Here is a 27,648-nt window from a genome sequence, read left to right on the forward strand (position 1 = left end):
GCAGTTTAAGAAGTGAGGGCTAATATTACTATGATTCAATTTCTCTAGAAGTATGGCAGCTTGTTATAATAATCTCATTTTTAAGTATTAACTGCTAAATTAATATTTATAGACATACTCCCACCCAACTGTGTGAATCTTAGCAGCTCCTCTTGCCTTTTCCATCAATCTATACTTTCACTGAAAGACCACCCAGGACTGAAGATCACTCAAAATGATTTCTTTGTTTCATGGATTATCATAGTCAATAAATTCATCACTTATTACTAATTAAATGAGGTTTGTCACTTAACTTTTCTAATAATCTGTTCTTTTATATTTAAAATGAGAGGGATTAGACTGGATCAGGGCTTCTTAAAATTTTTTCAATCCCTTTTTGCCCAAGAATTTTTTACACATGCCTAGGTATATAGGTTTATAAAGTAGGTCTACAAAGCAAATATTTGTTGATAATAAATCATAATTTTATGACCTTCACATTCAGTTACAAGATCCCATATGGGGTTGCAACCCAAAGTTTAAGATCTGACCTCTGAGCTCCAGAGCCTGTAGGCTGTGATCAGCTTCCTGGTGATGAACTTTTCTGTATTAACCAAGATGATGCTTATATAACAGTCCTAGTCTGTTGTTGGACCACATTGTAGACATTTCTAGCATGGTAGAAGCTACTAGATCTTCTTCTGTGCTGACAAGACTTCCTATTCATGAATGTAGCCCTATGCATTAGTAAAATTAATTTGGCATTAATTTGGGAGGAAGAAAAAAAGGAAGGAAATAAGCATTTGTTAAGAATTTATTATGTGCAAGCACTGTGCTGAGTACTTTATAAATATTATCTTATTTGGTCCTCTCAGCATTTGGGCCTCTCACCTATGAGGCAGGTGTTTTTATTATGCTCATATTAATGTTGAGGAAACTAAGATAGAGATTAAGTGACTTGCTAAGTGTCACATAACTTGAATCTTCTTGACTTCAGGCTCTAAGTTCTATCCATTGCACCACTTTGTGAGAGAGTAAAGGAAAGTGAGATCCTATTTAGTCGGATATATGCTTCAGGAGGATTAGATAGAGCATCATTACAGGATTTAAACCAGATAGCAGGGATATATTGGAGCTAGGTTGAATTGATTCAGGAGAGACGACAATTAAATTTTCAGTGTGAGAAATTTACAAACACTACAAATCAGGGCTTCATTTATTGTTTTGTTGATTGTCTATATTTTAAAAAGTGATGGAAAAAATGGGGCCCTCACCCACTCAAATATAAATGTTAAACATTTACAAAGCACACCCTAATTTGAGAAGGATCTTAGGAATCATCTAGATAAAGAATCCATGAAGCAATTTTAAAAAGAAATATATTAATAACTTTGTTTCAATATAATTAATTTTATGAGTCACATATTTTATTTTTTCCAAAAAGCAGTCGATAGACTTCACCTGATTGCCAAAATTGTTCATCTCATTAAAAAGGTTAAAACTCCCTATTCTAATCCAATCTCTTCATTTCGTAAATGAGAAATCTGTGACCGAGAGGTTTAATGATAATGAGAATAATAATAATGACAGCTAGCATTATTTATGTGTTGCTTTAAGATTTGCAAAGCACTTCATATAGGCTATCTCCTATAGGATACTATTATCCCCATTGCTACAGATTTGGAAACTGACTCAAAGTCACACAGGAAGTGAATGCCTGGGATGTAAACCTTGGTCCTTTTGTTGATATCTAGAGTTCTTTATAGGTTTGAAGCTAATTTTATTAATTTCTTACCACTTGGGGACTGAGGTGGTATATAAACAGGATAACTGAGGGAAGCATTATCTGAGGCAATTGCTGGTGGTGGTGACTCTTCTGGCATTGATCAGGAAATTGGCACCCACCTTCATCTATTCTGGGTCTCTTAGGTTCTTATTCACGTTAGCTCTAACAGAGCCATATTGTATCATTTATTTTTTCCTGTATTTTATGTCTTACCTTCCCAGTCAGATTGTAAATTCCTTGAGGACGTTGATGGTATCTTAAGTTTCTATGCTAAGTATGCATGGAAGGATCCCCTGCCCAAAAAGAAAAAAAATACATAATCTATTTACTAATGCATAAAAGTCCCTTAACATGGATTATACAATTATGTACAATTATAAAATAGGTTTAATACTAGAATGCCAGATGGGGTGGCTAGGACCATTAGAAGGTAAACCATTAAAAGATACCTACAGCTACCATGTTAATCTTCTTAAAACAATGAATAATACTCTCTTTTGCTCAACAATCTAAAGGGCACTCTGCTGCCTGATGCATTATATAAAATTATTCTGCCTCTATGCTTTAGAGTGGATTCTATAGCTACTCTAGAAGTTCAGATAGGATAATGGGAGATTTCTAAATGAATGAAATCGGGAGATTTAGAAACTAAAAAAATGTACATGTGCTTATAAATCGAGTACTTAAGAGACTGGTTTTGGCTAGAATTAGCCACATGCTCAGATATATGAACATCTGAAGTACTCCAAATGATGTTTCTATTCTAATTCTCAACCCTACATCCTGCATGTCCAGAAAATATGGTTTATGCTTAATGCACTAAGGAATGTTTAATCTATGCACATGCGATTCAAGTTTATCACTTAATCCAGATCCTGGTAGCCATTTTTAATTAACCTCCCAGAACATCCTTTTCCCTTTCTTATTGAGTTCAGTCCCCTGGCTCAGTCTTTCCTCCCCATCCCAACACCTGCATTAACACCAGGGGACTTAAACATATATATTGATGCTTGTTCAAATTTTCTAAATTCCCAGTTCCTCAAATTTACTTAGTTTCTATGACCTATTTTTTTCTACTCCACCATAGCCCACAGACATGGTCATAACCTTAAACGTGTCATCATCGATAAGAGTTGCAATTCCATCTCATGAATTTAGAAACTTTTTTATCTGTTTATTATTCTTTTATTATTGTGTCCTTCCTTGGATCTTAAAAACCCAGTCATGTTTTCCTCATTGTTACTTCCATTCTGTACACTCCTCGGCCATCAAGACTTGCACAGTTTACATTCTCCTTTCTTCCCTATATTAACCCCCATGAAGAACTAGAACATTCTAACAGAGATTATCACTGCACTCATCTCACAGGATCATTATAAAGCTTAAATAAGAAAATGAAGATAAAGTGCTACATAGCTGTTATTGTGGTGGTTATTATTATTATAATCATAGCCAAGATGTGCATTTGAGCCATAGGTTTGCCATTTAGTGACTTTGGGATCCTGGACAAATGAATTAAACTTTATAGTCCACAATTTCCTTGACTTTAAAATGAGGGTTAAACTAGGTGGACTTTAAATTCCCTCAGGCTGTCTATCATGATTTGAGCTCCTTATTCTTCAAAAACTTTCATAGACTGGCTCTACAAATTCTGGTATCACATACAAGTGATCTCTAGGGAGCTGGAATTATATCTTAAGAACATCCTCCTTTTCCCCCAATTCTGGTTGGCTCACAGTGATTTGTATTTGCATCCCATCTTCCCCTGTTCCTGGGTGGTCTTTCTCCTGATAACAGCAACATATCCTGTCTGCTAAATCCCAGGGATTGGGGTGGGAGGGTGGGGAGGCAGGATGGGATGGAAAAGAGAGGGAGGAATGAGAGGACACATTTTTTTCTTTTTCTCTCTCTGGTGACTTTTCTTTCTCTGTTGAACAGCTGAGCAAAATTATTCAAGTTCCCTGAGGCTACTTCCTTACACATCTAGGAAAGGGAGGAGGGAAAGACCTCAGCACCAGCTGCATGCTGGGAAGAAAAAGATTTGTTATCCTCACACAGAAATTATTCTCCAACTGCTTGATATATGCTTTGCTTCCCTAATTTTTTTCACTTTCACGAGAGCAGAGACAATGTTTTATGATTGGCAGAATGATGCCATAGAAAGTTCATGGAGTAGGAATTAGAAGACTGTACTTTAACCTAGTACTGCCATTGACCCGTCTCTGTGTGACTGCGGCCAAGATCTGGGAGCAGAGTGGTGCCATCTGTGAATTACAGGAATTGGTGTAGGTGGCCCCTGGGATCCTTTCTAACCTTAGATTTATGTTCTTATGATAGTTGGGAGAGGACCAGGAAACAGTCTGAAAAGTACCTGCAGATAGAGACAGAAAAGGGATACTTTGGATAGTTAGTCAAGAAGGCTTGAACTCAAAACTTGTCTCAGTAACTCTAGGCAAATCATTTACCTTCTCTGGGCCTCAGTTTCCTTATCTTTAAAATGGGGATAATAATAGTACTTATTTTCCATGGTTGTTGTGAGGATAGAATGAAATAATTGCAATTTACTTTGCAAACCTTAATTATTTAGTCATATCTGACTGTTCATGACCTTCTTTGGGAAGGGTTTCTTGGCAATGATGTGATTTGCCATCTGCTTTCCCAGCTCATTTTACAGATGAGGAAACTGAGGCAAACAGGATTAAGTGACTTGTCCAAAATAAATCCAGAGTACATAAGTAGCTGAGGTCAGATGTTCCTGATTCCAAGCCAGGCATTTTATGTATTGCCCCATTTAGCTTCCCTGTTAACCTTAAAGCACTATACAAATACTATTATTGAAGGCATTGCCATATGGTAGGAAAAGCTCTATACCTGGAGTGATATGGACAGTTAACCTCGGTTTTACAGAGTGAGGGGGTTGGACTTGATAATGGTCTATGATCCTTTGCTTTACTTTGTATTTCATCTCGGTGCATTGGGAATATGTATTTATTTATATGTTGTCTCTCCCTTATAAGAATGTAAGTTCCTTGAGAACCGGGGGCTGCTTTTGCCTTTAAAAAACAAACAACAAAAAAACCCAAACAACTTCAGTACTTAGCATAGTGCTTGATAGCTATCAAACACAATAAATGCTGATGATTCATAATTAGAGAGGTCTGAAGGTTTCAATTAGGGCAATGAGTAGGAAAGGAGAGAAGAGGGAAGAATTCTAAGAGATATTGTTCAGGTTAAAAAAAACCTAGCAACAGACTGAATGTCGGGATGGGAGAGAAGAATGACTCTATGGTGTGGGTTAGATTTGGTGACCTGAAGGTCCCTTACTTACAACTCTAAATCCTATGGCTGGTTGTGGGGTGGGGGTGGGGGAGCCTGTCAGTGCAACAGTAAAAAGAGCATTCATTGACTCCGGATTCGTGTCCTGTTTCTGACATAAGTTTTGTGACTTTTAGGCAAGCAAGTCACTTCCCTGGGCCCCTGCTTCCTCATCTTGAGGAGGCGGAACTGGATGACTTTTGAAGTCTGTTCTAGTTAGAATTCTGTGATCCTTGATCTTGTTTTCCTATATACACACATGCACGTATACATATGTGTGGGTATATATATATATGTGCGTGTTTATAGGTGATTGCAATTGGTGGGGGTCCCCCACCCCCTCCCACTCCGTGTGCTCTTTGAGGGCAGACTATTATTCATTTCTGTCCTCGTATCCCCAGCGCCCAGAGCAGTACCTGATGCTTAGCAGGAACTAAATTAATGTTTATTGCCCAGTTAAAATTAAGGTCCCTTTCGGCTTTAACACTGTGAAGTCTCCCCTCCTCTCCTCGGTTCTCCCCTACCCCCATCCCCACAAGAAGGGGTTCCAGAGTAGCCGGCACTAGGCAGCTGCACCCCAGCCCAGCCCAGCTCAGCCCATCTTCACAAACCACTAGCCTTTTTCCCGCGCCCCGGGATAAAAAGGGAAGCAAAGAAAAGATGCCTCAGATGACAATCCAAGGGGTGGATGTTCCAGAGCGCCCGCCAGATCAGCCACTCCAGCCCTCAGCATTGTCTGCGAGGGAGGGGAGAAACCCCGCCCCCGTTTCCCCCTGGGGAGGGGGGAGTGAAAAGAAAGGGGGCGGGGAGGCGAGGGGCCGCCTAGCCAATGAGGATGCAGAAGCCAGAGGCCAGCCGTGGCTGGATTGGAGCTGGGGGCTCCATCAATCGGGGGGGCGGGGGTGGAAGCGGGGAGGGCGGTGGCTCGGCGGCTGGTGCGGTCCTCCCTCCTCTGTCTCCCCGAAGCTGCCCCGCGAGCCCTCCCGGGGACTGATGGGCTGGACCTGCCGGGGAGGCGACGGCTGCCGCGTGGACCGGACTCCAGTCCGCGGGAGCTGTCCCGCAGGGGTAGCTCGGCGCCCCCAAGGTTTCCCCTGCTAGCCCGGGGGTGCACGGTAAAGCGGTCTTTGATCCTTCCCCTTGACTGCCCTGGCAGCCCCGGCTTGCTCTTCCCCTTCCTCTTGTCTTGGTGCCGTGTGTGTCTGTGCGGGCTGTCTCGGTGTGTGTCTGTCCGTGTTCCCGTGTGCGTGTGGAGCTGGGCTCGGTCCTTCCCGGCGGATCCCGCTCTGAGCCCGGCGGACCGTCCCGGTCCCCCCACGCAGCCCGCACCGAGGTCTCTTTCTGTCTCAAAGTTCAGCATCCCAGCTCCATCTTTGTAGGCACATCTCTCCAATCCTCTCCCCATCCCCAAATGCAAGGGAGGGGAGCGCTATTATTTACTTGGAGCGCCGCTAATTGGGGACCCGCGGCACTCCACGTCCCCGTTTGGGCCTCAGTTTCCTCAGCTGTGCAATGAAAAATTTGGAGTATCCGTTAATCCTAGGAAGGTGCAGCTGGATCTAAGTTGCTCCCAGTGGAGGTCCTCTGAGCTCCCGAAAACTACACTTCCTTTGATGGTCGTCGGGATTCTTTCCCCGACCATTTTCCGATTGAATGGGAGTGACAGGTGCTCTGAGCTGTTTCTGGGGGCAGGACATATAGTGGAAACGTGCCCAAGTTTTGAAGTTCGAGGCCTTGGTTTTGAATACTGTTTCTCTGCTCTTCATTTTAGGTGTACGGCCTTACTAATCACTTCCCTTTTCTGAATATGTAGAACGAGAAAGCTGGGCTCTCTGCGGGATTTCTAAGTCGGTATTTTTTCCTGCTCCAAATCCTTATGGTCCAAGGTGGAATAAAAGATCTTGGGGTCAGCAAACTGAGCCTTTCTAATTTTACTTAAAATTAGAATCGATTACATTCCTTAAATCTTTTTCTTTCAACAGCTCTTGGAGAGAGGGAGTAACCCTATCCCCCTCCAGGCCAGGTTTGTTGTCAAGGTCTTTTGGCCAAGCAGCTCCCCTCTCTGGATGGGGGAGTTAAACTCTTCACTGTCCACTTCACTGTGCACTCACTGGTGAGAAGGAACAGTCAGTTACTTGGCTTGAAGTGGAGGGAGGAAGGATAGGGGATGATCTCTTTGTTTCTTCTCTTTTCAGGTTTTGTGCCTGACTTATTTTTAAAAATCTAATTAAATGAAGGTTTTTGTTTTGTTTTGTTTGCCTTTTGCTGGGGTGAAGAAGTCATTTTATCTCCAGAAACTTATTGCTCTTCTTGGTCTCCAGACTAGGCCCAAGGCTTTAATAGGTGGTGGTGCTGGTACCAGTTCTCTAGCCAGCCAAGCTCTGAGGAGTAGAGGGAGCCTAGGAAGCCCGGCAGAATGACATGAGCCTTCTAATTAAAGTCCTGGAATCCTGGTTCAAGTTTTGACTCTTACTGACAAATCACTTACATCTCTCTGGACCTCAGGTTCCTCACCTGCAAAGTAAAGGGATTGATTGAATGACTTTCTAAGATCTTTTTCGAGCTACAACTTTCTTCTTATGTACTGATATTTGAGTTCTTATGTGCAGATACTTAATTGCAATTGTGAGTTACTAATGAAGAAGAGTTTTGGACAAGAGAAGTAGAGAGACTGAAAGCTAGAAGATGAAGATTCTAATTCTAGCTTTCCCAGTGCTTAGCAGAATGCCATATGCACTATTGTTTAGTCATATTTGACTCTTCCTGACTCTGTGGATCATACTGTCCATGGAGTTTTCTTGGTAAAGATATATAATGATTTGCCATTTCCTTTTTTAGTGGATTAAGGCAAACAAGTTAAATGACTTGCCCAGAGTCATCCAGCCTGATTTGAACTCAGGTCTTTCTGACTCCAGTCCCAGTGCTCTAACCACTGCACCACCTAACTTCTGTCTTGAAGATGCTTGATGAACATTGGCCAAACTCAATTGAATTGTGCGTCTGGGAAAGGTAGAAGGCAGTGTAGTATAATAGGAAGAACACTATGTTCGGAGTTGTGTCTTGGCTCTGCCAATCGCTAGTTGTGTAATTTTGTCTTGCCATTCTTCTAAAACCATTTATTCATCCATAAAATGAGGGGATCAGACTAGATGACCTTTCAGGTTTGTTGTTTTTCTTAAGATTAGATGACTGGTCCATTTCTTTTACTAGACTCTTGGATGACAGACATTTATTTTGAGAAGAGAAAAAAGATGCTATGAAAATTTGTGAACAGAAGTAAAATTTAAATTCAGCTTTAAATTCAGTCACTTGGGCAACATCATGGACTTTCTTTGGGGAGGAAGAACTGTGATTATAAAACAAAAAAAGTTTGTGATGGAAAGAATCTTCGAGATTATTTAATCTAATTCTTTCATTTTACTGATGGAGAAACTGAGGCCCAGAGAGGTTCTCACATGTTCATCTCACATTGTGACAGAGCCAGGGCTGGAATCCAGACTTCGTAATTTTTATTCTATTGCCCTTTCCACCATGTGATACTATTCTTCCAAAGTTTCATGATATGACTGGTGTTTATTGGTCAAGGTTTAAAGTACCAGAAAGAGCAATGGATCTAATCTAAAGGCTATGGTTTGAATTCAACCCCTGTTACTATCTTCATGATTTTGAATTAGTCACTTTACCATTATTTCTAAATCCTTTTTTCCTGTACTACTAGGGATGGGAAGAAAAATTGTCAAAATCCGAAACAAATCTGCCCCCCCCCCATTTTAATTACAGCATTAAAAAATTTGAATGTCATGTGGCATTTTGAGAATAATTTAGAAAAAGACATATATATATTTATATCCCAACTTCCCTTATAAATTAGGGAATATGTGTCTGTGTACATACATACATACATAAATACATATACACATATAAGCTCATATGTGTGCATACATATATAATGAGTATTAAGGGCAATGGGAAATTCAGGATTTTTCTTCTAGATCAAATTCTTTGATTTTGGAACCAAGAAGATCAATTCTGAAATGAGTGGTGTTTTATCCACTAGAAAGCTTTGGACTTTGGAGTAATATCTTTATCCCTGTATGTGATAGGGATAAAACAACTTTCTTCATTTTATTTGCTTTGAAAGTGGGAGGGAGAATTTTTATATTACCATTTAGACAGCTTATTACTGAATGATTATTATTTATGCCACTCCACTGAAATCCTTCTGATGCTTTGTCCTGAGGCTGAATATAAACTTGGATTCTCAAAAGCTATGCTAGTTGAATTCAAGCTCTTGGTGTTCCTACCAAGATGAACAGGTTTTGTGGGATAGTGTAGTTGCTATAGAAGGATCAGCCTCTCTTCTCCCCCTCTCTTTCCTGTTTCCAGGTTTCAACTCTACTGAGGAAGCCCATGTGCTCTTTCAGGTGCCAGTCTGAACTCTGCTTTACCAAAGTTCTCATACTCACTTAGCCTTTTAAGTAAACTGTGTAAAAAAAGTAATTAACAGTTTTGCTAGGCAACAAGTACTACAAAATAGGGTAGTCAGAGCAACAGGAGGGAAAAGGGAAGAGAACTTAATGCTGCTTTAGGGCATCAAAAGACAGTTTTGGAGCTCACTAGAAAGCAGTGCTCAATTGAAGAAATGTTTTTGGGTTAGAAATAGAATGGGATACATAATTGATTCAATCACTAAATAAACATTTCTTAAGCACCTGCTGGGTTCTGGAACTACAAAGACAAAAATGAAAATCTTTGCCTTCACATATCTTAACATTCAATCAAGGAAGACATTATTTACAGAAGTTTGGTATAGATACTAAAAATAACTATGCAGTAATTTTACACATATGTATATACAGATACACATATATGGGAAGATATAGACTCACAGAGAGAATTGGGTGGGGAGTGACACTAGCAACTGGGGAAATCTCAAAAACCTTCATGAAAAAGATGAAACTTGAACTGATCTTTGAAGAAAACTAATGATTCTGAGATGTGAAGATGAGGCAGAAGGGTATTACATGAAAGGAAATGAAATTTTTTGATTGATTGCATTAATGAAAGGAAATCCACTATGCAAAAGTCTTTATTTATAAACTATAACGTTTAAGCACTCAGAATCACTTGTTATTTCAGTCAATGGGTTGAAAGAGAAACCTCAACAAGACTATTTAATAAATCTCAGAGATCTGATGACTATTCATTATTTGTTGAGGCTGCTGATACTTTAATGCTAATAATTGAACAGCTAACTGACAAAGTAGAGAGCAGCAGTGACAAAGCAACTCAAGTAAACAAGCATTTATTTAGTAAAGGTTTGCTGCTAGGCACTATAGGGCAATGAGGTTGCCCAGTGCATAGAGTACCTGGCTTGGAATTTAGGAAGTCTCATCTTCCTGAGTTCAAATATGGCCTCAGATGTTTACTAGCTGTGTGATTCTAGGCAAGTCACTTGACTCTGTTTGCCTCAGTTTCCTCATCTGTACAATGAGCTGGAGAAGAAAATGGTAAATCATCTAGTATCTTTGTCAAGAAAACTCCAAATGGGGTCACAAAGAGTTGGACATAACTGACCGGAATTAGACGCTATCATATAAAGAAAGGCAAAAACAGTTTCTGCCGTTAAGAAATCTGGAGCATAATCTGGGGCAGCTAAGTGGCACAGTGGTTAGAGCACCAACCCTGAAGTCAAGGGGACCTGAGTTCAAATTTGACCTCAGATTTAACTCACTTAACACTTTCTCCCTGTGTGACCTTGGGCCTCAGCAAAAAAAAAAAAAAAAAAAAATAATAATAATAATCTAATTGGGGGGGAGGAGAGATAATATGAAAACCATTAGGTACAAATTAGATTTACAGGGTATTCCAAAAGTCTTAATGCAGATGTAATCCTTAAAGCTTTATTAAAGCTTAAAACTACATTAAGACTTTTTGGACACTCTGTATAGTGTTAATCAGTGCCTACTATGTGCCCAGGACTGTGTCAATTGGCAAGGCAAAAGACTGTTCTTGTTCTTAAAGGAACTCACGGCCTCAGGGGAAGGGAGATATCTGTACAACCTCTATACAGGAGAACATCTATACAACTGTGTGAAAACAAGATATGTTGCTATTCAATCATATTGTGTCTGATTGTGATCTCATTTGGGTTTTTTTTTGGGCAGAGATACTGGACTGATTTGCCATTTCCTTCTCCAGCTCATTTTACAAATGATGAAATTAAGGCAAATAAGGTTAAGTGACTTGTCCAGGATCACACAGCTAATAAGTGTCTTAGATCAGATTTGAATTCAGGTGTTCTTGACTGCAAGCCCAGTACTGCACCCAAAAATAATATATATAGACAAGATCACCTGGAGATGATCTTAGAGGGAAGGTATTAACCTGAGCACTGTTATCACACTTCTGATCATTTGCTGTTGGAGTCACACAAAAGTGATGCAATGACAGGATTAGAGGGAGTCTCAAAAGTTATCTAATTCAACCACACCGAGTAACAATGTTCTCTACCACATTTCCAATAAGTGGTCATCTAGTTTCCACTTGAAGACCACTCCCTACCCACCACTCCTACAGAACGTACAACTTCCTTGGATAGTCCATTGCACTGTGGATAATTCTGATGCCAAAAAACTTTTCCTCTCATGAAACTGAAATCCTGCAACCTTCTATCCATTAGAATATGTGGGCCTCATGGCCCTCTGGGCCTAAGTCTAATCACATTTTGTGGCAGCCCTTCCAATACTTGAAAACCACTGTCATCTCTCCCTATTCTCCTCCCAAGTCTTATTCTCTACAAACTAAACATCTTCAGGTCCTTTAGGGTGGCCTAAGTACAAATTCTTTCATCCTGTTGATTTTCCTCCTCTAGATACTCTTTAAAATGGCCAGGATTTATTGGTAAAATGTTTTCTCCAGATTAGAACATAATACTCCATGTGGCCTGACCAAGGTGGAGTACAAAGTCTTATGCCTTTTTTGGAGCCCTATTTGTCTTGTAATATGTTTTAATTTGATAAAATTTGGATTTGGCAGGAGGGACACAGATTCAGTCAATATTCTTACCTAAGGATATGAATGCCGGATTTTAGAGCTGACAGAGTTCTGATTACTCTATCACAAAGTAAAGTTCTCTTTTGTCCTAACAAGGTAGCTTGGCAGTGCCAAGGATAGAGTGAGAGACTTAGAGTCAGGAAGATATGAGTTCAAATCCTGCCTCAGACCTGAGTCTTCCCTCAGCCTGTTTCCTTATCTGTAAAATGGGAGAAATAAGATCCCTAGATCCCAACTGTTATTGAGAGGCTCAAATGAGATTCATGTAAAGTGCTTTGCAAACCTTTAAAGCACTATATAAATGTTAGCTGTTGTTATTATATTATTAAGCAAGCAACCATCACTAAAGAAGTAAAATTTGGATTTTAACCAATGGATTTGCTAATTGTTCTTTCCTTCCACGGCCTCTAGTCATAACATAAATATTTAAATAAACACTTTCAGAAGATGAAAACTGAGGTGGTGGAAGTATTACTCTCCAGGGCTTAGCTATGGGATTTCCTTTTATTGCTCTCATTGAAGCATTAGTCCTGGGTAATGTGGCCCAAGCTTCACTATAGGGCCTCAGGTGTCATAACCCATGTAGGATCCTTTGCACATTTAGGCTTTCAGCTAGATTTTGGTTTTTAGTGGACTTTGTTACCTTCCTTTTAGCAAACTCAACCAGAGGCCTCCAAAAGAGAGTGAGCTCTCAGATTGACAAGGAATCAGGTGGGTAGAGTTGGTCTTTGAGGGCTTCCATGGAAAACAAATACATTTTGCTGTAACCTTCTTGGTGAGAGGCCATTCAAAGTTAAAGTAGATTGATATCTGTTCTTGTTATATGTCCTTCCTTCTCCAAGAGGACCATGACATAGGGAGGAGATATCATGACATTCAAGTGAATTGGATTTAAGTGAGGGAGGGCTGTGTAAGGTCAGCTGTTTCACTTTTTCCTCCAGAGCCATCTGGGTCCAGTGGCCAGATATAGATCCGGACGACTGGAGATAGCCCTGGATGCAGTGGGGCGTTGGTCTTTGTCAGCTTGGGTCTGCAACAGATCTCAGTTTGACTAAGGCAGCACCCATTCAGTGATTAAGGCTAGGTGCCAATTGAGGCAAAGAGTTTCCTCTTACAAGAAAAAAAAATCTTGATCTCCAATCCTGAGCACTGTCTTCTTTCTCCATTAGCTCCAGAATTTTAGATCAGATCCAAAAGCCCCAAGACTCATAAGTTTGATAAGTGCCAAGCCCACGGTTGTCATGTCTACATGCAGGTGGGAAGAGAAAGGAAGAGAGGGAAAGAGAAAGAAAGGGAGGAAGGAAGAGAGGGAAAAAGAAATGAAGGGAGGAAGGGAAAGAGGGAAGGAGGAAAGAAAGAAGTGCAAGTCTCTTGCTGTTCCAGGGGATTTCCCCATATGCAAGTGAATTCAGTTAAAGTCAAACATTGAAGACAGTCTGGATGAGAAGTCCTCACAGGGCAGGCAGCATGGTGAAGTGGGAAGAACTCTGAGTTACAATTCCAGCTTTGTTGGTCCCTGGCTGTGTGATCTTAGGCAAATATTCCTTTCTGCTCCTTAGGAAATAAGGGAACTAGTTGGCTGTGTGGCTCTCACCTTCCTGCTCTCTCTTTTCTACTTATTTATCCTGTTTATTGCCTGCCTTCCCTATTGCTTGGGTGAAAACACTAAGGAATTCTGATATTGATCATGGGCCTTCACAATTGGGACTGTCTGGTGCTTCCATGCTTTCTCTGCAAGGGAGAGGATGTAAGTATGGGAATTAGTATGTGAGGACTTTGTTAACCCAAGGGCACAGCAGCCTTGTTTTGTTTGCTGTTCTAATTCTTTGCATAGAGAACATTTCCCCAAAACTCTCTGGGACATGGAAAACAAATACATTTTGCTGTATTTAAGCTCCAAAAGGAGCTTCATCCTAGTTGTTCTGAGTGGAAGAATCATAGGTATAGTGGGAAGAGAGGCAGGCTTGGAGTCAGATAGGCGACTTCATAGCACAGTTGAAGAAATCATGACTGACTCTGGGGTCAGAGGACTTTCTCTTGAATTCTACTTCTGATGCACCCTGTGTGACTTTGGACAAGTGCTCTCTGGACCTCAGTCTCCTCATCTGTAAAATGAAGGTGTTTGGCCAGATGGTTTTTAAGTTCCCTTTTAGCTTTGAATCAGTGACATCTGAGATACCTTACATTTCTAAATCTATAAATCTATAAGAAGGTGGGGACTTGAATCCCAGCTCTGATATTTATTATGCGTAGAACCTGGGCAAGCTATTAAGGTTCTTTTCTGAACCTCACTATATAGTGGAGCTAATAAAAGTTGCATTGTCTCCTTCGTAGGGTTTTTGCCAGGGTATTTTGTAAATTGTAGAGCATTTTAGAAAATGGAGCTTACAGCTTTAAGTCTTCTGGGACGCCTGCTAATGGCAGAGCTGGGATCATTAATCCTGAATCCCAGTTCCAGGCCATGGTCCTCTACTCATTTTTCTTCCCTTAATACCTATCTATGGTCCAATCAAAATGGCTTTTTTTTTTGGTTTGTTTTTCATAAGCAACATTTCACCTTCCATCTTCCATCTCTGAGCCACCACACAGACTCTATGCTGTATTTCTTTCTTGTCAATGCCTCTCAAAATCCGTGGTTTCCTTCAACTCAGCTCAAGCTCTGCTTCCTGTTGATGCTGTTCTTGATCCTCTTCTTTCCCTGTTAGTACTTCCCTCCACCCTAACATTTACCTTCCATATATTTTGAATATACTGATAGATATCAGCGCTTACTCAAAGAATGCACACCTCTTGAGCCTAGGGACCATTGTTTTAATTTTTGTTTTTTATCTCCTTGCCTAGCTCAGCACATTAGGGACTTGATTAATTAATGTTATAGTTAGATATAGTTAATGAAGAGGCTGTATAATCCCTCTAACATTCTGTGATTCTCTTGAGTCTACTCCCACAAGGGCTTAGCCTCCTGCTTTGGTGAAAAAGGACATTCCTTAGCATCCTCACCAGCCTTGGAGGCTGGGCTGGTAGTCTTTAAAACAATTGCAGGGCTGATCTTCTGAATTCTCCTCCCCAGCCACCTGTATGTGCAGGCCAGACGGTTATCCTACCCAAAGGAAGCTGGTAAGACATTGTCACTTAAAAAAATATAACAGTAGCAGCAACAACAAAACATGTTTCCCTTTTTTATGGTTTTAGAATAAGTCCTTTAGAAATGGGTCACCACCACAAGCTGGGCAGTCATTGGTTTTGTTTACACTAAGTCTTCCTCTGTGTTCCTGGGAAGGATGCAGAGGGTGGGCCTGGGAGGGAAATGGGGCACCCCAGGAATGGCAGGCCTGTGTAAACACGGGGATCATCTGACTCCACGGGTCCTCTGTCATCTGGGGATTCTGGGCCCTGCAGTCTGTAATCATCAGGGATGAAAGGTTGGTGAAGTTTATTTGATCAGGAGCCATGATCTGGTAGCAAAAGTCTAATGTGGAACCCTTGCCCACAGTGTCCCCAATCAGTTGGCACAGAAACCAAGATGATCTTAAAGAGAAATACCAAATGAATGCTTGTTCTTGAAAAAAATTAATTGAAAAAACAAACAGATAAATAATAGTAAATAAAATAAAACCAGATAAAATAATAATAAGATAAAATAAAAATAAAATACAACATGCCAGATCATAGGATTTGGAGCTGGAAGAGACATTTTTGCTCATCAACACCAACTTTTTTCATTTTACAGTTGAGGAAACTAAGGCACAGGAGAAACTCATGTCCATGGCATGATCTTTGATTCTATTCACTTAGTTTCAGAAATGATAAGCTAACATTTAGTGATCATACAAAGACTTCAGGAGAGAAGGGGGCCCTGTGGTAGGTACCTTCCTGTTGTTTAAGTCCTCCAATTTGAAGCAAAACCCTCTTTCCAGATTTAGGCAGGAAAAGAAAAGAAAGAAAAGCCTGATCTGGGAGTCAAGAAATATGGATTCTTGTCCTGGCACCATTGCTAATTTACTTTGTGACTTTGGGCACATGAGGCTCTTCTCTGGATCTCAGATTTTTTTCTCAATAAAATGAAAGAGGGGACACTACTAGGCCAGTGGTAGCACACTTAAATAGAAACAGGGGCTATTAAAGTTTACAAAGGATCCCTAATGGCTGCATATTGATTTAGAAAAATCACATTATTTATATTTTATTGAATTTTATTTATTTTGTTAAGTGTTTCCTGATTACATTTTTTAATCAGGTTTGAGCAGTCCTCAGGAATGTTCTGAGTCATATATAATAGGATACCTCTGAACTAGATGGTCTTAAAGTTTACTTCTGCCTATAATATTGTATAATTCTCAGTAATTTTGCTTTAAGAAACCCAAAAAAGGAACTGTTTTTGCATCCTCTTTCTGATCTCTTTCATCTATTCTAGAAAAAAAAAAAAAGCAATCTATTTCAAAGCATCAAATAGGACTATTTTAGACTGGAAACATTATATAACATTCAGTTATCTGTGTGTTCCACTATAAATTCCAAGGTTCTACTTTTGAACCCTGTCTAAGAGATTAGAATGGGATTTTCCAGGACAAAAAGGACCTCTGTCTACCATGACTTTATAGGCTTCTCTCACCTGTTTCTAGGGATGGAGCAGTAGATATCACACTAGGCCTGGAGTTAGGGAGACCTAAGTTCAAATTTAGCCTAGCTAGGTGACCCTGGACAAGTTGCTTAACCCAATTTGCCTCAGTTTCTTCAACTGTAAAATGATAAACCATTCCAGCTTTGCCAAGAAAATGTCAAATGGAGACATGACTACACAATAGCAACAACCACCTCATTTCTATAGAGAAGCTAGCTCCTCTCTTTGCAGCATGCAATGGCATAGGAATCTAGACTGATTCCTAGAAGGGACTTTAAAGTCTGTCCATTCCAGACTCCTCATTTGATGCCCAGAAGAGCCAACTTGTCCAAGATCTCACTCCTAGGCCTTGCATAACGGGGATTATAAACTGAGATTTGGGATTCAGAATCTAGCACTCTTTCCATTGCACCATACTGCAAAATCTCCTCAGCTTGGAGATATATTTAGGCCATAATGAGAAAGGAGCGCTTTTAAATGACAGGGTTGCTTATTGCCTGTATGATTTTACTTCTCATGCCCTGTTGGAACCAATGCCAGATTCTGTTATGATTTGCTATCAGTGGGTTCTTTGCTATTTTTGTCTCTGAGGTTTGGTTGACTCCCTGAGTCCATAGTATTGGTTAGTGCCTCTGTTTGTTTCAGAATATGATTTATTCCTCCTTGAAATTAGAGCTGTCTTTCAGAGGATGGGGAATTTCTGTTCCTGGCTCTAATTCTCAGGATTGTGCCTTGGTTGTCTTATACATGCAAGCAAACATAAGATCTCTCAGCCCCCAAGGCCTTCTCAATCTAGAACATCTTTCATTGGTGAGTTCCTTTTAGAAGTGCCATTTTTGAGGAAGGGCAAAGTCACACCTTTGTTGCTTTCCTAGTCTTTCTTCAGACTCTCTAGACTTTACCACCAGGGTTTCCCTCAGTCACTTTCTTTTCTCCCCTTCTTTTCTCCCTCAACTTTTTCAGCTTCCCCCATTAGAATGTAAGCTCCTTGAGGACAGGAACTACTTTCTTTTTTACTTCTATTTGTATCCCTCCCTCACAAGGGAGTGCTAGACATATAGTAGGTGCTTAAATTTTTGTTAACATGTTGACTTACTATATACATAGAAGCAAGTGATCTAGGTCAGGAATTGGAGCTGACACCTGCTCTTAGAGATAAAGAGAATCTTATTTGGGAATATTTGCAACTGCAGGGAAATCCCCCAAACTGAAAATGGGTCAAACATAATCTTGCTTGGAGTGGGGAGGGAAAGAAAGCAAGCTGTTGGCAATTGTCTATATTGATTATTGTTTCTAACTGGGTGCTAAGTTGTATTGGTTCTATGGATGACAAGTACCTTGGGTTTTTAAAATAGCTACATATGATCCAATAAACATTTATTAAGAACTCACTATTTGTCAAGCACTGTGCTGAGTGCTGGGGACACAAATAAAAAAAGAAGCCAGTTCCTGCCTTCAAGGAGCTTAATAAGGGGGGAAGATGATACAGAAGGAAGTCGAAAAGGAGGAGGTACCTGCGGGGGGAAGGAGAACATGATGAAGATGAAGATGGAATTGAAACTAAGCAGAGCATTTTGTAGCAAATGAGCTGGCTGATATTTTGAGCCCTCTAAAAAGGGGAGAACATGAGAGGGGTTTTCTTGCTTCTCCCTCTAGCCCTCTAATCAGAGGGACCCAGGTGGTGCCTCAGGAATAACTGAGTTCAAATCTGGCCTCAGATACTACCATGAGCAAATCACTTAGTTCTGTTTGCCTCAGTTTCTTCATCTGTAAAATGAATGGGAGAAGGATATGGTGAACCACTCTAGTATCTCTATCAAGAATGGGCTCAGAAAGAGTTAGACAAGGCTGGAAAAAGACTGAACAACCACAGAATCAATTGAATGTACTGCTGAGACAATCTCCAAGGTGATTAATTTCCTGGTGAAGTATCTGGTGATAAGTTTATTGTGGACAGGCCTGATGAAGAAGATGATAGAATTACTAGTCTGCTTATAGATTGCTGTAAATAGGGTAGTAGGTGAAGTGGTTGACTTTTGCCCTAGTCATATCTTGATTGAGTTTCAGTACCATTGTCCTTGGATTATGATTCAGACCTCCCATTTCAATCTTTTATGGGGATTTCCTGCTACTCTAGTTGAACTGAGAGGAGGGACAATATTTGCAATGAAGAGTTCTTGGAAGGGGAAGTATTTGTGGTCTCCTGCAGATAATGAAATACAACCAAAGCTGAAATGGCACTATTGAGGCCTTCCCATGATGTGCGAGAAGAGAAGGAGTCAGCATATATACTTCTCATGCAAAGTCAGAGAATCATAAGATTGAAAGTTGAAAGGGAGTGTCTAGTCCATTCATCTTATTTCATTTGGATTTAATAGGAATAAATGTTAAGTTTTAGGTTTGGGTTAAAAAAAAATCAGCCTCACAAGCACAACATAGGGGAGGCATAGTAAGACAATCATTTGTCAGAAAAAAGATCCTAGAAGGTTAGTGGATTGCAAATCCAATGCTGGAGCCCCTAAATGGTATAATAGATGGGAATACCTAGCCTGAAGTCAGACTCTTCTCCCTGTGTTCAAATATGGTCTCAGATACTTACTAGCTGTGTAACCTTAGACAAGTCATTTAACCCAGTTTTTTTGTTTTTTTGTTTTTTAGTTTTTTAATCTATAAAATGAGTTGGAGAAGGAAATAGCAAACTACTCCAATGTTTTTTTCCAAGAAAACCACAAATGGGATCATGAAGAGTTGGACATGATTGAAATGATTCAACAATAACAGCAGCACCAACAATTTCAGTTCATCAGAATTGTAATATGGTAGGCAAAAAACATCAAAGTAGTTGTGGGCTATAATAATTTCCAAGAATATGGCGATAATCATCCCATGTCTGGAATACTATGTTCTGGGCACCACATTTTAGGCATAGCCTAAATAACCTAGAGATCAAGGGTAACTAGGAGGGTGAAGGATCCAGATAAACATCACTGGAAAGACCTGAGGATATTCTCTGTAGAAGAAAACATTCAGAAGAGACAGAATTGCTGGCTTTAAGAATTTAAAAGGCTGCATGTGAAGAATTTCTTCTAGAGGAGAAAACAAGGAGCATAGATAGATGAACCTAACTTAAATTTACTTATGGAAGAACTTCCTAATAGAATTATCCAGTTGGAATGAGCATCCAATGGTGCAAGGAAGTTCCTTTTCAGTGGAAACCATTAAGAAAAGTCTGGATGGAAGATCACTTGAAGGGTGTTGAGGAGGGGGCTCTTTCTTGAATATGAGTTGGATGAGATGGCTCCTGCAGTCTGTTATTCTGTTTTTCGGAAACTAAGATCCCCAAAGAAGAAATTACTTGTCCATGAACATTCAATGAGAAAGTGGCAGAACCTTGATTTTAACTTGACTCTAAGTTCAGGGCCCCCTTTACTATGCCATTCTGGGTCCTGTTGTCAACTTGGATGGACTGTTGCTTGATCTTTCTGTGCCTCAATTTCTTCATTTGTAAAATGCTCTATGTCCTTTTTGCAGTAGAAATTATTAGAAGACTTGGGTTTCAAATTTTACCTTCTGTCTCTTATTACCTGTGTGCTTTTGTTGTTTCTTGCATATGATACTCCCATCTCTTTGTCTTTCTACAGTCTCCACCATTCCAGGAATACTCTTCCTCTTTATCTCTACCTCTAATATTTCCCTCAAGATTCAACTCTAATTCCACTTTTTACATTTAGCCTTTTGTGAGTATATCCTCTCTAGATGCTAGTGCCTTCTCACCCACCTCTTCCTCTATCCTTTCTTGTCCCACCCTATTTGTTGTTATTGTCCAATACTTTCCCAATCATGTCTGACTCTTCTTCATGAATCCTTTTGGTTTTTCTTGACAAAAATACTAGAGTGGTTCACCATTTCCTTCCCCAGCTCATTGTACAGATAAAGAAATGGTGGCAAATAGGATGAAGTGATTTGCCCAGGGTCACACAGTGTTTGAGGATGTATTTGAACTCAAGTTTTCCTGACTCCAGACTTGGTACTGAACCACCTAGCTGCTCTCCTCCCCCTATTGTTTTGTATATATTGTGTATACATTTATATGGGCATGTGCTGTTTCCTAACTTTAAGGTTAGGGCCCATGTTAATTTGATCTATGTATTCACAAGTGCCTGGCACAGAAAAAGTGCTTAACCAGTGCTTCTTGGATTCATTGATCTTGAGTAAGTCCTTTTAGTTCTCTGGGCTTCTGTTTCCTCATTTGTAAAATGAAGATATTGGACTCAATAACCTTTGTTTCCATTTGGTTCTTAGTCGGTGATCTTATAACCTGAGGAACCTATTTCCTACCCAAATGTTTGAGCTTTTTCTTAAATTAGCATCTTGAAAAGCTGGTGGACTGGGACCAGATGGGAAGACAGACTTGGATTTTGAGACCTGAGGAGTTCAGGAGCAACCTTGGGGAGAAGAAAGCTATTGCTTTCATGCTTCAGTTTGTCCTCTACTTGGAGAGTATAAATAATTAGGGCAATGCAAGGTCAAGCTCTTTGAACTCCTTTGAAGAAAACATTCTTTAAATTCCAAGGTGGTTCTTCATCACCCTGGAGAACAGGTACAAGTAGTTTTTGAAATTCAAGGCTGTGTTTAAATCCTGCTGTCATAATGAGGAAATATCCAACAGCTGGGGCACTTCCCCCTTCCTCTTTATATTTATAACTAGTAGAGTTGTGAAGTATTCTCCCTCTGGACTACCACTTGATAATAGTAATTCCAGGGTGGAGTGGGGAGTGGCAGCCCTGGGATTAAATTACTCTTTTCTTTGGCCATCAGATTAATTTGAGGATTTAGGGTTGGCTTATCCTAGGTCCCATAGTCAGTGAGGAGTGGAGCTGCCAGGAAGAAGCTAGGTCCCAAATCCTGGCTTGGGTTTTTTTTTTTTTTTTTTGTTGTGGTGTTTGTTCTTTAAAGAGAATGAGATTTGTGATGGGAGAATGAATTACCCAGCAGAGTCCTGAGGCACATTCTATGTGTGTGGTAGAAAACCTGTTAGATTTGGAATTAAGAATCACAGTGGGTATCACAGTGACTAGTGGGCCAAAGTTGGAGTCAGGAAGACTTCAGGCATTTATTAGTCACTTAACCTCTCTCAGTTTCCACAACTGTGAAGTGGGGATTATAATAGCACCTATCTCACAGGTGGGTTTCGTTTATAATCAAATAAGGAAATACATATACAACCCTTTGCAAGCCTTAAAGCTCTATATAAATACTAGTTATCATTTTTGTTATTAACATTATCAGCTATGTGACTATGGATAAATCACTTTACCTCTTAAGAGTCTCAGTTCCTTCATCTGTAAAATGGGAATGTTAATGCCTTTAGTGAAGGAGAGGAAGCCTCAGTCAGGAACACTTAGGTTTAAGACCTGCATTTTACACACACAAAGGTCTTGCTCTCTTTCTTCTCCTCCTAAAATCACTCGTAGTACTATCTTACAGGATTGTTTAAATAAGATAATGTATAAAAATTTTACTCATTCTGCAAATTTTAAAATGCTTTGTAAATGGCAACAGTTATTAGTAACCTCATGCTCATGCCTCTTGCTTCTCAAAAGACACTGATAACTTATTCACAATCTGGCTCCCACCTAACTTTCCAGACTGATCTCATATTTCTCTCCCTCAGGTATTCTACTTTCCAGCCCAACTAACTTCTTTGCTTTTCTAGGTATAAGACATTTCCATATCCTTGCTTTTGCAAAAGCTGTATGCCTCATGCCTACAATGCCCTCCTTTCTAACCTTTAATCTTTTAACTGCTTTCAAAATTCAGTTCCAATGAAGCCTTTTTTTCTTATTCTTCCTACTTGTTATTGCTCTCCCTAACTACCATAATAATGCATAAGACATAATGCATATTTTGTATTGACTCATCTCTGTAAATGTTATTTCTCCTCAGTTGAAACTCTTTTAGGGAAGGGTCTGTATTCCCAGTGCCAGTGCCAGGCACTGGCACATTTATTAGACACTTAATGAATGTGTTTTGAATTAATGAAATCTTAACTGGCACTGATGATGTCCTCAAAGAGTCTCTTTCCTCCTGCCTTCACTCCTCCTCTTCTCCCTCCAAGTCCCATCATTTAGGCTTAGAAATTAATTTGAGTATTGAGAAATGCCATGGGGCAGAGGGTGGAGCTTGGGTTCAATCTGAACCTGTAGGTCTGTCATCCTCACAGCACCAAAAAAGGAAGAATGGGTAAGGTTCTTTTTTGGAAGAGGATGTGATATCAGAAATGAGTTGGGGAGCAGCTTGGTAACAAGTCAATAAACAGGAAGTACTGGCCATCAAAGAGTGTTCTGTTTAAGGAAATGAGAAAAAAAAAATTACAAGAGGAACAGAAACTCCCTGATCTTGTGGAGGTTAGAAGAGTATAAAAAACACCACCTGCTATAAGAAGCCAACTCACTAACACTATATGAATAAAACCTTTGAATAGGATTAAGAATGATGGGATCATTTTTTTTTTTTCCTCCTGGAGGCCGGTTTTAAAATGCCTTGTTAGGAGTAAAGAGAATCTGGGCATTTGTCTCATTGATCTCTTGGATCCTGGCAGCTCAACTTTTAAAATGACTCTAGAAAAATATCCTTTGTCTTTTCTCCCCTTTTCTTTCAGTACCAGAATTATAGATTTGGACCAGGAAGGTATCTTTTACTTAATAGTATATATTTTTTCCAATTACATGTAAAAATAATTTTCTACATTCATCTTTGTAAGGATTTGAGCTCCAAATTTTTCTCCCTCTCTTCTTCCTTCCCCCTCCCTAAGAAAGCAAGCAAACTATTATAGGTTGTAACTGTACAATCATTTTATTTTATTTATTTATTTTTTTACAATCATTTTAAACATATTTCTACATTAGTCATGTTGTGAAAGAAGATTCAGAACAAAATGGAAAAACCACAAGAAAAAAAGTGAAAACAGTATGCTTTGATCTTCATTCAGACTCCAGACTTCTTTCTATGTGGAAAGCATTTTTCAATCCGAGTACCTTGGAATTGTTTTGCTGAGAAGAACTTATCGTGACATAATGATGCGGTTACTGTGTACACTGTTCTCCTGGTTTGATCAGGAAAGGATTTTAATTTGTTTCGATTTAGTCAACAGTCAGACACATAGTAACACTTATTAAATGCTTGCTGTTGATTGACTGTATGATGGGGCAATGTGATGGAATGGATAGAATTGGCCTCTGATTTTTAAAATGAGATAATAATCATACCTAATTTTCAGTGTTGTGAAAATCAAATGAGATAATATTAGTAAAGCACTTTGTAAACTTAATATATGTGATATAGACTAGTAATATATAATGTATGCTTTTAGTTATACATTATATATTACTAGTCTATATCACATATATTATAAATGTATCATGTAAACACAATATTATATATAATTCATATCATAAATGTATCATGATATTATAAGATATTATGATACTATGTGATTATATAATAAAATTATTAGTAATGATAATTATTATTATGAAGATCATTCTGATAAACTATGGAAGATGGACTAGAGACAGAGAAATCAATTTTATTATTGAAAAAGTCCTAAGGTATCCCAGGATGGTGAAAGTATCAGAAGACAGAAGGGAGCACTGGAAGAAATTTTAGGAAAGTAGAATCAATGGAACCTGGTAAGATAGTGAGGGGTAGGAGCTTGGAAGGATAAGGGTACACTTGACAGTAATAGGGAATTTAGGAAGATGAAAAGGCTGATGATGGAAGGATAAAAATGAAGTTAGTTTTGGATATTTTGAGTTTAAAGGGTCTAGAGACATCCAGTTTGAGATGCAAGATTTGTCTTAATGTCAAAGCAAGAGTTTGGGAAAGAGGTTAGAGCTGGATAAATAGATCTTAGAATCCTCTGCCTAGAGACGATAATTGAATCCTTGGAAGCAGATGAGATCACCAAATGAACTAGTATTATTCAGTTATGTCAAACTTTTCATGACCCCATTTGGAATTATTTTGTTATTTTATATGTGAGGAAACTAAGGCACACGAGATTAAGTGACTTGCCCAGGGTCATAGAGCTAGTAAATGTCTGAATCTGAATTTGAACCCGGGTCTTTCTTCTTCCAGGACCAGTGCTCTCTTCACTGAGCCACTAGCTGACCTTATAACAACAAAGTAGCAATACTGCTTAAACTTGTAGGATCAATACAAATGGCAACAGTGTGCACTGATTCTGGAATTCATAGACTTGAGTTCAAATCCCATTCTGACATTTACTGTCAGTGTGACCTTGGGCACATTCTGTTTCCTCTTTTGCAAAATAAAGTCATTGGAAGAGATGGATTCTTGAGATCTCTGCCAAGCCTAGTTGTATGCTTCTATGATAGTTCTTAGAGTATCTAGATTTGTCAATAATCAATAACATTAAAGGAGTTCAGGTGCTGTTAACTGGGAGTAATTATTTCAAGCACCAGCATCTGCTGTACTTGTTGGTGTTTTATAACACATGGAATTTCTATGACTGGCAAGATGTAGTCTCTGGTATTTATTTAATGGGTGGTCAAGCCATATTTTTGGTATTTTCAGGCTCCAGTTATTTTATCACACATGTTCATTTCTAATCTGAGGCTAAATTCTCTTGTACACACCCAGATGCTTCTGCCAACTTTGCCTTCGCCCAGTACATAATCAGTTACAGAAGTTTGGGCTTCTTTAAGAATACCCACCCAGTGCTCTCAGACAAGGAAGAGAGAGGAGCTTCAGCAAGCTTTGCAAACACCCCTCTATTTAAGGGGCCCAAAGCCTTTGGAGATGTGGACTTCTCTACAAGTTTCTTGAAAGTGGAAGAGTTTATCATCCTTGTTTGAAGGACACAGTAAGTCCTTTAAAGTCCTGTTAAATCTTTGTTAGCCCACTGGGATTGATCATGGGATAGATGACTACATTTTAGACTTAGAGGCCCAGAAATATTTTCTGGGATGACCCAGAGGAGAGGGTCTAAGGTTTTACACACACACACACACACACACACACACACACACGCACACACACACACACACACAGAGGACTACATTATACTGGAAGAAAACAACATATCTATGCATATATTCATAATATTGCATATTGTATGCAATATATAATATTTAGGTACTTAAGTCACTATATAAGAATAGTTCAATTTATGTAGCTCTTTAAGTTTGTAAAGCATTTTTTATTTGTTCCACTCTACATATAGATCATGTGAACACATACATGCTTCAGTCAATAAATATTTTTTAAGCACTTTCTCTGTGTTAGAGATTGTGTTAACCCTGGGAATACAAAAAGAATGAAAAAACAGACAACAAACAAACAAATATATACAAAGCAAATATAAACTGGATAAATAGGAAATGATTAACAGAATAAAGACACTAGAATTAAGAAGGACTAGGGATTTTCCTGTTTAAAAAAAAAAAAGATTTTAGTTGGGACTTGAAAGAAGCTAATTTTATTTATATATATATGTGTGTGTGTATATATGTATATATATATGTGCATATATATACATATATATATATACACATATATATGTATTATGAAATTACAAATTGTAATTAAAATTGGAAAAGGTAGAAGGAGTCTAGGTTATGAAGGGTTTTGAAATAGAACAAAGAATTTTGTCTTTGATCCTGGAGGCAATGGGGAGCCATTGCAGATTACTGAATAGGGGAGGGTGACATGGTCAGACCTTAGGAAAATCACTTTGGTGAGTGAGTGGAGAATAGACTTGGAGATACTTGAGGCAGGCAGATCCACCAGCAGGCTCTTGCAATAATCTAAGCATGAAGTGATAAGAAGCTACATTAGAATAGTGGCTCTGTCAAAGGAAAAAAGGAGGCGCATTTAAGAGAAGTAGTAAAGGTAAAATCAAGAGGCCTTGGCAAGAGTTTGAGTATGGAGGAGGAGTGATAGGAGTTGAAGATGATATCTGGGTTATAAGTCTGGAGGACCAGAAGGACATGGGTGTAGTCAATAGTAATAGGGAGTTTGGAGGGGAGTTTAAGAGAGTTTAAGGAGTAAGATGAGTTCAGTTTTTGACATCCTAAGTTTGAGGTGTCTACTGAAAATCCGATTGGAGATGTTTGAAAGACAACTGGAGATGGGAAATGTGTATATATACAAACACGTTTTGAACTCCTACTGAGAAACTTCATTACTTCCAACCTCTTGAACTTGAGCAGCTTCTCCAAGGCCAGGTACATCTACCTCAGCATCGATTTTTGGCTTGTGCTCAGCAAAGAAAACACAAAGCTGAAAAGGCAGCTAGGAGCCCAAGACTTTGGTGCAGCCCACTGAGGTGAGCCCTGGCTTTAGCTGCCATCTCTTCCAGGATGGAGAAAGGACATGCCATTGTTTACCAGTCCCTCAAAGGAAGAGGCTAGAAGAGTTCTGATGTGCCAGGCAGACTGGGTTGGGGAGAGGAGAGAGAGTGAAGGGCAGAGAAAATGAAGAAAGGATGAGAGAGAAGAAAAGAAGAGAAGAGGGGAGGGACAGCAGAGGAAGAGACAGAAAAGAGGGGAGAGGGACAAAGAGAAAGGGGAGGTAGAGAGGAGGAAGAAGAGGAAGAGAGAAATGGGGAGAAAAAGAGAAGAGGAGAGATAGGAGGGAGGGAGAGAGAGGGAAAGGAGAGAGAAGATAGTGAGGAAGAGAGGAAAGAAAAGAGAGGGAGAGGGAGACAGAGACAGAGATAGCTATACAACAGGGAGGAGGAAGAGAAGTAGGAAGAGAGAGAGAAGAGAAAGAGTAATGGAGAGAGAGAGAGAGAGAGAGAGAGAGAGAGAGAGAGAGAGAGAGAGAGAGAGAGAGTGTGTGTGTGTGTGTGTGTGTGTGTGTGTGT

At 39.5% G+C, this 27,648-nt stretch overlaps 1 protein-coding gene across 5 annotated transcripts in view; it reads left to right on the forward strand.

Annotated features, from left to right (window-relative positions):
• The first annotated feature begins 5,990 nt into the window (after positions 1-5,990).
• Positions 5,991-27,648, forward strand: part of RASSF2 (Ras association domain family member 2) — a 76,003-nt gene continuing 54,345 nt past the window's right edge. For 2 of the 5 annotated variants that reach the window (XM_074287165.1, XM_074287164.1), the window contains exons 1-2: positions 6,009-6,195; positions 25,422-25,644. The gene's annotated coding sequence lies outside the window, so the exon portion shown is untranslated. Of the gene's footprint in view, positions 6,196-25,421; positions 25,645-26,411; positions 27,008-27,648 lie in introns of those variants that run through there. The other 3 variants (XM_074287161.1, XM_074287163.1, XM_074287162.1) reach the window with 3 other exon arrangements.

Source organism: Sminthopsis crassicaudata, chromosome 2 (genome assembly GCF_048593235.1).
Source record: "Sminthopsis crassicaudata isolate SCR6 chromosome 2, ASM4859323v1, whole genome shotgun sequence".
Classification (NCBI taxonomy): domain Eukaryota; kingdom Metazoa; phylum Chordata; class Mammalia; order Dasyuromorphia; family Dasyuridae; genus Sminthopsis; species Sminthopsis crassicaudata.